We start from the raw sequence: 9,743 nt of genomic DNA, 5'->3' as shown, positions 1-9,743 counted from the left end.
ATGTGGGGTGACTCCAAATCGGTACTTTTCCAGCAAATAAGCAGTTTAGGATAATTTCTCATTTTATTATGCATGGCAGCTGCTACTGGGCTCACTTAATGCCCATCTCCCACAAGACGGGAATAATTCCAGAGGCTGTTCAGAAAGGTCATTTCTGCCAGGAAATTTTTGATAAATTAGCTAACATAAACCCTGGGTTAGATTGCAACATTTTTTTCTTTTCCTTTTCTTCTCCTACTCATCCTCCTCTTCCTCCTCACCCCCTTTCCTTCTTCTTAATATAAAGCTATCATGTGTTGGTAAATTACCAGTTAGGTAACAACTGAATAGGAAGAGAGACATCCAAGTTGAATTACCATAACACCCAGGGCATTGTTAGAAGTGTGAGCTTCAAAATAATTTTAGAAAGAAGAACCAGAAATAGACAGAAGCACCCTTTTTCTAACTATTGTCCCATTCCCATGTGTAGAGCATTCTTCCTCCTGTGCCCCAAGGTAAAGACTTAGAGTCGTAGCACTTATAACATAATACTGACATCTAACATACATTGAATTCTGCTATGAGTTGGAGAAATTACACCCATTATCTCGTTTAATTTCATCAATCATCGAGTAAATAAGTTTAGTCCTATATTTCAGAGGAAATAAAGAGGCTCAGAGAAGTTAAGTGACTGGTTCAAGGTAGCACTGCTTGCAGTAAACCAGCTTTCATCTCAAGTCTGTGTGCTTCTGGGCCTGTGCCTTTACCCCCATTCTGTTTCACCCTAGCTTGGTTATGTGTATCCACTGGCGTCTGTGAAAGGCAAAGATTACATCTTTACTCTGCTTCATAAATGCCTGTGCAGTGAACCTGCAGCAGCTGCTCAACATGGGTTTATTGAAAGAATAAACAAAGGAATAAGCAAATGAGTATATGAAGCTACTATTGCTTCAATCACTTACTCAGAATTTCTCAAATGAATATCTACCATGAACAAGACCAGTGTCTCTGGAAGTAGACTCCTGAGACAGAGATTCACATGCATTTGATTTATTGCGAGAGTCATCTCAGGAGAAAGAGGATGAAGGAGGAAGGATAGAATAGGGCAAGGAGCTAAACAAAGATGTGGTCTCAGTTGGAGTCGACTTCAGCCTGATCCCACAGGGAGCTCTGGAGCGGAGACTGTACCACAGAGTGCAATTAAGCAAGGAGCAGACTTTTATCAGTCTTTTATTAGCCGTGAGCTGCCCATAGGGGTGGGGCCTTAACCTCCCAACCAGGCAGTTTCTATCAACCAAGGGTGATTCTCTGGAGAAAAGGGCACCAGGAGTTGGGGATGGGTGAGTGCGTGAGGTTAAGAGGATCAGCAGGAACCAACAGCATATATTCGGGCAGACATTATTAAAATCCTATGGACATTTCCCCAGGCAATCCCCATTGGCGTGCATTTTCAATGCCTGCACTCCACCCCATCATTGCCATTCAAGGCCCATCCTAAGACCAACCTCCCTCAAGGAGTCTCCCTGGACCACTTCACCCAGGGATCGTTCCTTTTCAGAAATCCTACAGTGATTCCCTGAGCAAAATGTTTATATAGTTAATCATTGCCTTTAAATGCCTTTAGATTGTTATACATGCATATAATTATGTCCTTATTAAACCTGAAAATTCCTCCAAGGCATTGATTGTGGCATCAAATGGCAATTTTATCTTGATGCACTTGGCCATGCTAGATGTTGTCAAGGGTGTAATAGAAGGCATTGATCCTGTATAGTAATGAATAATGATAGATTGTATAGTAATAAATAATAATAGTGTACATTTTGTAGTGCTTTCTATTTGTCAGGCAATGTGTTAAGCACTCAACAAGTATCGTTTCATATAATCTCCACAAATTTTTGTCAAGGAGTCTATTATTAGGAATGCTAAGATAAGAGAAAACCTGGATACAGAGTGGCTTAAACAAATTAGGGATGTCTTCATCCTGTATCTGGGAAATCTAGAGATAGAGTATTCCTGGCCTTGGCTTCATGGTTCTCTGTGACCCTCTTGGATTTTTCCATCTGCCTGTTACCCTATGGTCACACAGTGGCTGATGCCCCTCCCCCAGGCATCCCATTTAATTCAAGACAGGAAGGAAAAGCTGTTGCTCACTGCATCTGTCTTTTATCAGACAAAGGAAAACCGTTTTCAGAAGATGCCAGGAGGACTTCGCTGGTGGTAGTGGTTAAGAATCCGCCTGCCAATTCAGGGGACACGGGTTTGAGCCCTGGTCCAGGAAGATCCCACATGCTGCAGAGAAACAAATCCCGTGAGCCACAACTACTGAACCCATGCACCACAACTACTGAAGCCCATGCGCCTAGAGCCCTTACTCTGCAGTGAGAAGCCACTGCAATGAGAAGCCTGCGCATCACAACAAAAGGTAGCCCCTGCTCGCTACAACTAGAGAAAGCCCACGCACAGCAATGAAGACCCAAAGCAGCCAAAAATTAATTAATTAATTAATTAAAGAAAAAAAAGAAGATGCCAGGAAACTTCTACTTCCATGTTATGGCCAAAACTGTGTAATAAGGTTATCGTTTTCAGCAAGGAAGGTTGGCAAACTATGCATTTTCTTTTCTCCGATGCTTTCTCATCACAGTGGGGTGAACTGCAATAAGAGAGAATAGGAATTTGGAATGTCTGTCAGGTCAGCCTACAGACATTATCTGCTGCTTGCAAGTACTAAATTCATCTCCATTTCACAGATGAGAGAACTGATGCAATGAAGTAATTGTCCAAGGACTCGTAAGCAGTGGGTCCAGTATTCACATTCAATTCTGACGGCATAGCCTGCACTTTTGACAACTATGCTATATTATTTTTTTAGGTACTGCATCTCAGTGCCTCATTTCTATCTCAAAAATGATAACTCCAGGATAGGGATAATTTAGAGCACTACTTTAGAGCATTCATCATTAACAATAAAAGCATCTAAACCCTGGGTTGATATGGTTTTCCAGAGAAGACTAGCTGTGAGAAAGCTGGATTTAGGTTAATATAGGAGAAGTCCTCATGATGTGAGTACAAAGAGGATGATGATCTCCATTAAGCACACACACACGTTGCATCCTCCGTGCTTAATACAGAAGAACAGTCATCCAATAATCTACCTTATTTTGACCTAAGAAAGACTATAACTATGTTTTGATCTCAGATTGCCAAGTTAAGTTTTGTACATCCCCGTTTTTATAGTTCAAAACTTCCTGGCTGAGACAATTTAATTTTGATATTTTCTGAATCTCTGTTACAAATGACACAGAATAAGGTATCTTGGCAGAAGGTGTGGTATGAATGTGAAATTCAGGAAAGGTAGGAGTCCTAGTCACCCACCTTCTAATTTGGAGATAAGAGTGACTCCCAGGACAAAAGCAGAGACAATACAGCCAAGACGGTGTTGGGAGGGTGTTGGTCCTGGGTGCACTGTGGTGTGCTGGAGACGGCTCACGCTGACTCACCAGAGCCCACCACTAGCATTTCTTCCCAATTCTGTGGTCAGTGATGGCACACTGACAGCTTGAGATCATGTATAGGGTAAGTACTTATACCACACACATTGCAAACACTACAAAACAGAGGCTTTTTTTCCTCTGAGAGCCAGTCGTTAAACATTGACTAGCACACCATTCACTGAGCACCTCAAGTAAGTAAAATCATGCTTCCAAAAAAAAAAAAAAAAAAACAGAACAGAAAGAAGAGGAAGGGAAATTGAACAAAACAATATCTAGCTTGTCTAGGATTTGGGGAACACCTCAGATGTGCACTCATAACTGTGGACTCACCCCTTATTATTAACACAAAAGCAATATCATGTTTCCATCACTGTCTTAGGGCTCTGAGAAATGCTTTGTGAGCGACTGGCTTAGGTTCCTTCAGTCAGTATTTGTCTGTTCCTTGCTTTATACACCTGTTATTGGTAATCAGAAATCCAATGGCATGTGCTTATATTTGTGATAAGTTCCTTAATACTTGGGGGCAACTCTAAATATTATCAAGTTCTTGGAGGCAAACTTACAAACCCGTTCACCTTGCGTGTTGGAGCTCATGTCTCCCGTTCATTAGTCCTCTGATGCAATGACTTTTCAAAAGTAATCAATAGCTAACCTGATAAATGGGAAGGCTCCTTAAAAATCTATTGCTTGATTGCTGAGACTGAATGTTTTATTAATTGACAGCTGTGACTTGTCACTAGGTGGCGAAGAGGAAAACGTTTGCTCCAGCTGTTCTCACCAACGTTGTCCAGCAGTGGGGCTTCCAGTCTGTTTCCACAGAGCAGATTGACTTTCAGTTAGGGAGCTGTAGCTATATTTAGCATGCCAGGTCACTAGCTATCTGTAAACAATCCAGATGCATTGTCCTTCCCATTGTTCATAATTAAACTCCTCATCATGGGAATTGCAGTGCAGAGTCTTTGATCTTACATTCAGATTCTAAAATCTATGAAGTATGTCTATCCATGTGGAAACCGCTCCTAAAACTAATTCTGTTTCCTAATGACACGGTGATAGCTACCATTATTGAGGACCTACTACGTGCTAGACATTAGGTTAAGTCTTCATTTGCATGATATATTTTAAAATCTTTATAGTAACTATGCATGACTCTCTTGATGCTCCTCTGGTTCTCTGCAGGGGTGCACAGTGACAAACAATATCAGTCAGGGTTCAATACGAGGAGTAGACCACTAGAAGTGATGGGGAACAAGGGACTGATTCCAGGAACTTGATCCTATGCCATTGTGGAAGCATCTTAGCAGCTTATGTGTGGCTATTTATTCTGCAGCTGATGGTGTATCTGTGGTCAGCAGGGCTTCAGCAGGCAGTAGGGAAGGGAAGATGGGCATGAAGTGGAAGAGAGCAAGGACGAACAGAAACCTGCAAGGACCGGCTGGAACCCATGAGGATGACCTGGAAGCCACCTGCAATGATGGGGGTGTCCTACAGAATAGCTGGTGCCCTTATTTATGGAGCTACATGTGGATCTGGCCCAGGTGTCCAAGAAGCTGAATGAGGAGACTTCATAGGAGCTAGTGTTGCTGCCGGCCCAGCTGTGGCCACAGGAATGGGAGCAGCCCCAGGAGGAGAGCTTGCAGGGGCTGGGGAGCTGGCTGCATCCCCATGACAATGAGTGAGCCAGCAGACTTGCAACAGCATGCTGGAGCTGCAACACAGAGTGTGGTTTGGAGGTTTAATTCTAGACTGGCTTCTGTTGTCTGCAGCCTTTTTCCTGTGTGTTGGTATTCTGTCTCCCGCGACGGCAGGTAACGAGCCTCCTGGCTCCCACTGTTCAAGCCTTCCTAGGAGGTTCTTCTCTCATCAGGCCCCAGAAGCAACCTGGTCAGTAGGCACAGGGGACTCCAGGAGTGCTGGATCAGGAGCACACACTTGGGAGCCCAAACAGAGTTTGCACCTGACTTCAAGTCCTCATGATGATCTCAGGTGCTTGTTAACTCTGAGCCCAGTTACTTCAAGTGAAAAATAAGTTGTACATCAGTATTCTTTGGCTCGTGTGAGGATTTCATAAGAAAAGGTTGGCAGAGCAGCCTGTGTGCTATTTGGAGTGCGATATGTAATACCCTTCAACACATGCTGGCTCCTTCCGCTTTCCTCTGTATCTGGACTGGCCTTGGGTCCCCATCCTGACACCCTAACCTTGCTTCACTGACTGTGTTTGAAGACCTCCCCCTCTCACCAGTGTCTTGATTTGGAGTACAGTGCTCCCCACACACAGGTCAGAGCATCCACCCGGGTTGATGGAAACCTTCCTGGGGAGCTGGTTTCTTGGAACTCTGAGTCTTTCCACTGCTCCCATCAGTGCCTTTATTCACTGCTCCATGAGTGAGAACATGAGGAAGGAGAGTTTTCTGAGCCCCATGAGGACACGACTGCCCTTGAGGAGAATTATGAGGACATTGATGTGGGTTCTGTTGAAGGAGAGGGTGAGGAATTTCTCAGTGGCCCTGCTACGGACCCCTCTGTGCTGCCCCTGCTCTGGTGTCCTCACAGGTCCCCTGTAGAGGGTCAAACATCCTCTTGGCATCTGCAGCGGGCTCTGACCCTACCACCAACCCCACTCTACGATGGGATCCTATTTCAATGTCTAGACTGTCTCAGTCGTCTCCACTCCTGGAGTTTACCAGGCCAAGCCTATATGTCTCCTACGTTTATAAAAGATAATTAATCAATACTTGGGAGTTTTCTGGTTATAAAACATTTTCTCCAAATTTTCTTTACCCATAGATTTTACAGACTTGCAGACAGTGAGCCCAGCTTGGATGTAGATGTACTCTTCCCCTTGCTCACTCCCCACTTCCTGAGGGCAGTTTCTCCCACCCCAGTTAATTCTGCCAGCAACTTGTTAAATAAGTCATTCCAAATGCCACATTTTCTGTTCACTGACTTCCTGCAGCTCTCTGAGTATTCTTTCTAATGTCCTCATACAATAGTCCATCTATTTCTATTTTGCAATGGAAGAAATACTTTGATATTGAGTACACAAAATGTATGGAAAAAAGTTATACATTGTCTGCTTGTCTCCAGTTTTGTAGACGAGGGCATCAAGAATCAGAGAAACAATGGGTTTCTCCCACTCTCTTGCAATCACTAAGATATTCTCTCTCCTGGGTCAGTTGCCTCTGACTACCTCTCCTCAGCAGCATGCACCCACATCTCATCATAAACTAGATGCACTAGAGACTAAGTCCAAAGCCTCCCTGTAGGCCACACCTCTTCTTACTTGCTTTGTTCTCAGTAGATGTGAAGAGAAGCAACTCTTTGAGTACCATGGGCTCTCCCTTCCTATGTGTCTTTGATGCCCCTTGTCACCCTCAATTCTGTTAGGGAATTGGAGTGAATATTTGAAGCAATAGGATGTTGTTCCAGCAGGATTCAGGTTTTATTGACACTTTTCCTGAAACTCTCAATAGAGAGGGTTCCTCAAAACACAAAGACCCAAGGAGGAGCAGTGGTGGGCTAATCACAATCTGGTTCCAAATGCCCTGTGTGGGGTCTCATCCAGGACTGGCTGGATCACATGACTTAAGACTCTCATGGGGTTTCTTGCTCCCACTGCTCAAGGCTGCCCTCTAGTGGAACCTAATCCCAAAGAGATGACCGATGATTCCACAGTGCCACAGAGAGAAGTGAACTGAAGGCAAGATGGCCAGCCTTGTTCCAAGGAGAGAGAGACAGAAAAAAAGAGGGAGGGGGAGGGGGAAGGGGGAGAAGAGAGAGAGAATGAGAAGAAAGGAAGGAATAGGGAAAAGAGGACTTGACCTCCCCATTTGTTCTCTAAGTTCAAGAAGACATTTCTTTAATAGAAGTTCTTTTAAAATGCTCCATGACAGTGGAAAATTTGAGTGAGTTGTGTCTACCAAAAATGTGAAAGGCAGAAAGAAAAGAAGGGCAGAAAAGGGAGAACAATATAAAAGGGTAAGAGAAGGCAGGAGGGAAGGAAAAGTAAGGGAAGAGAGCAGATTAGATGGTAGGGAGGGCAGAAGAAGGGAGGGGAGGAATGGGGGAGGGGAAGGGGAAGAGCTGCTACCAGAGCCTGAGGGGCTGGCAGTGTTGGTGATGGAAGCATGCAGGGAGCAGGAGCCACTGCAGGTGGAGCTTACTTTCTAGTGGAAACAGGGACTAGCTGCTGGCATTGTCATTTTCCTTCTCTGGTCTACTTTTTGTGTGCATCTCTGTTAGCTGCCGCATATTCTGGGACAGAGTACATCTCTGTGACCTCTATACCCAACTGAGTGCCTGCAATAGAGAAGATGCTCAGGAGGGAAAAGAATGATGGATTTTGCTCAACACCTAAAGTGAAAGACTAACAACCACAGACCCATATTTGTTAAGCCTGCACAGATAAAGCCTGGTTGTGTTCTCTGTTTGGCATCAAACCGTAGCAAGTAAAGGTGGGATCCAAGGTCAATAGGAGGTCATTTCAGTCTGCTCAAGACCATTTCCTTGATGACATGGGTGAGAGTAACTGAAATCCACACTTGGAAACCTCCCTCTGAAGGCTCCCTTGTAGCACAGAGGAAATGGTGTGGGTTAGAAGCTGCTCTATGCATGGTTGACGCCCATATCGATTCTTTAGCCACAGAGACCAATACAAGTCAGATTAGACCATCATCACACTGCTTGGTCCCAGCTGGGTTCTTCATGTTTAGAAAAAACAAGGAATGAACCAGTCCTGGTCCTCAGGTCTCCTTGTCTCTGGAGCAGCAGGCCAGGTTCAGGGTTTGGGGTGCAGTCTCTGAGTGTCTCTTGCTCCCCAAGATCCTTGTCCTTCATATCCTTCAGAACCCTCCAACTCCAGCCTCTCTCTTGGTCTCACATTTGAGTGTCCTTGGGTCATAGTTCTTTGTAAGGTCTGCAGAGAGTCCTTACACTCGTCACCAATCATCCCCGATGTGATTTAGGGGGCAAGACCCAAACTGCACTCTCTGTGGTAACCCCACAGCCTTACCAAGAGGAAGTTTGTTTGTTTTTTTTTTTAATTTGTGTGAAGGAGACTAGCAGTGTTACTATTTAGTTATACTGCTAATTAACCTTCAACTTTTGTATAGCACATAAGAAATAACACTGCTCATATATGCAAGGGAAAGCAAGTCAGTAAAATGTGCCTGACAACGAGATTGTTTAAGTGAATGCATCTAAAACATACCAATTTAATAAATAGCAAAAATACCATTTCACCTTTATTTTGTGGGTCACCATTACAGACCATCACATCCTGCTGCCAGTTGTGTGACTTTCTTCAACCACAGTTGCCCTGGATAATCTAACATGTATGTATGTCAGGCATGTACACACTTACATATATCAATTTGTTTAAGCCTCATAACAACCACTCAGCCCTTTTACAGATGAATTTGGGTTTTTTTTTCAACTTTTTATTTTATATTGGGCTATAGGTGGTTAACAATGTTGTGTTAGTTTCACTTGTACATCAAAGTGATTCAGTTATACATATTCATGTATCTATTCTTTTTCAAATTCTTTTCCCATTTAGGTTGTTACATAATATTGAGCAGAGTTCCCTGTGCTATATAGTAGGTCCTTGTTGGTTACCCATTTTAAATATAGCAGTGTGTACATGTCAATCCTAAACTCCCTAACTATCTCTCCCCGCCTCCCTTCCCCCTCTGGTAACCATAAGTTCTTTCTCTAAGTCTGTGAGTTACAGATGAATTTGTTAATGCATAGATCAGTAAAGCAGCTCGGAGCATCTAGTGCATGAGTGACAGAGCTAGGACAAAGCTACACTCTCATGTGCTCTGGATTTCACGTTCTGCTCATTGGGCTGGGCCCCTCTTTCTCATGTTATTGGTCAGTGTCTTTCCACGTATACTTGCTGTGAGTCTGTGTTCTTGTCTGCAGAGCTTCCGGAATGCCAGTCTCTTGATGGCACAGGGCTACTCTTACTGTAATTAATATTTCTTTCATTAGTTCATTCATACTATTGATACATGGACTTGGAAAAGAAATGTTTTGAAGAAAACCCTCCAAATGATATTTTGGGGATTTTCAAGGAAATTCTACTTCCTACCACTTAATGTCATAACCCTAAAAAAAAAAACAATGTCTGTTGACGACTGCCTTTTGTTACAAAACCAATTCTTTTCGTGATCGCTCCTTCCTATAAAACAGTGCCTCCAGATTTGAAGACAACTGTAGGGAGCCCTCATACTGAATGAGGAGAATGAGAAGGATGTTCAGACCTGC

At 43.6% G+C, this 9,743-nt stretch overlaps 1 non-coding gene across 1 annotated transcript; it reads right to left on the bottom strand.

Annotated features, from left to right (window-relative positions):
- Positions 1 to 8,514: 8,514 nt before the first annotated feature.
- On the bottom strand, positions 8,515 to 8,643 carry LOC137765534 (small nucleolar RNA SNORA19). Its single transcript, XR_011074186.1, has one exon. It is a non-coding gene; the product is annotated as a small nucleolar RNA SNORA19 (small nucleolar RNA).
- Positions 8,644 to 9,743: the final 1,100 nt, after the last annotated feature.

The sequence above is a fragment of the Eschrichtius robustus genome, chromosome 5, assembly GCF_028021215.1.
Source record: "Eschrichtius robustus isolate mEscRob2 chromosome 5, mEscRob2.pri, whole genome shotgun sequence".
Classification (NCBI taxonomy): Eukaryota; Metazoa; Chordata; class Mammalia; order Artiodactyla; family Eschrichtiidae; genus Eschrichtius; species Eschrichtius robustus.
This window is presented reverse-complemented; position numbering and strand designations above follow the sequence as displayed.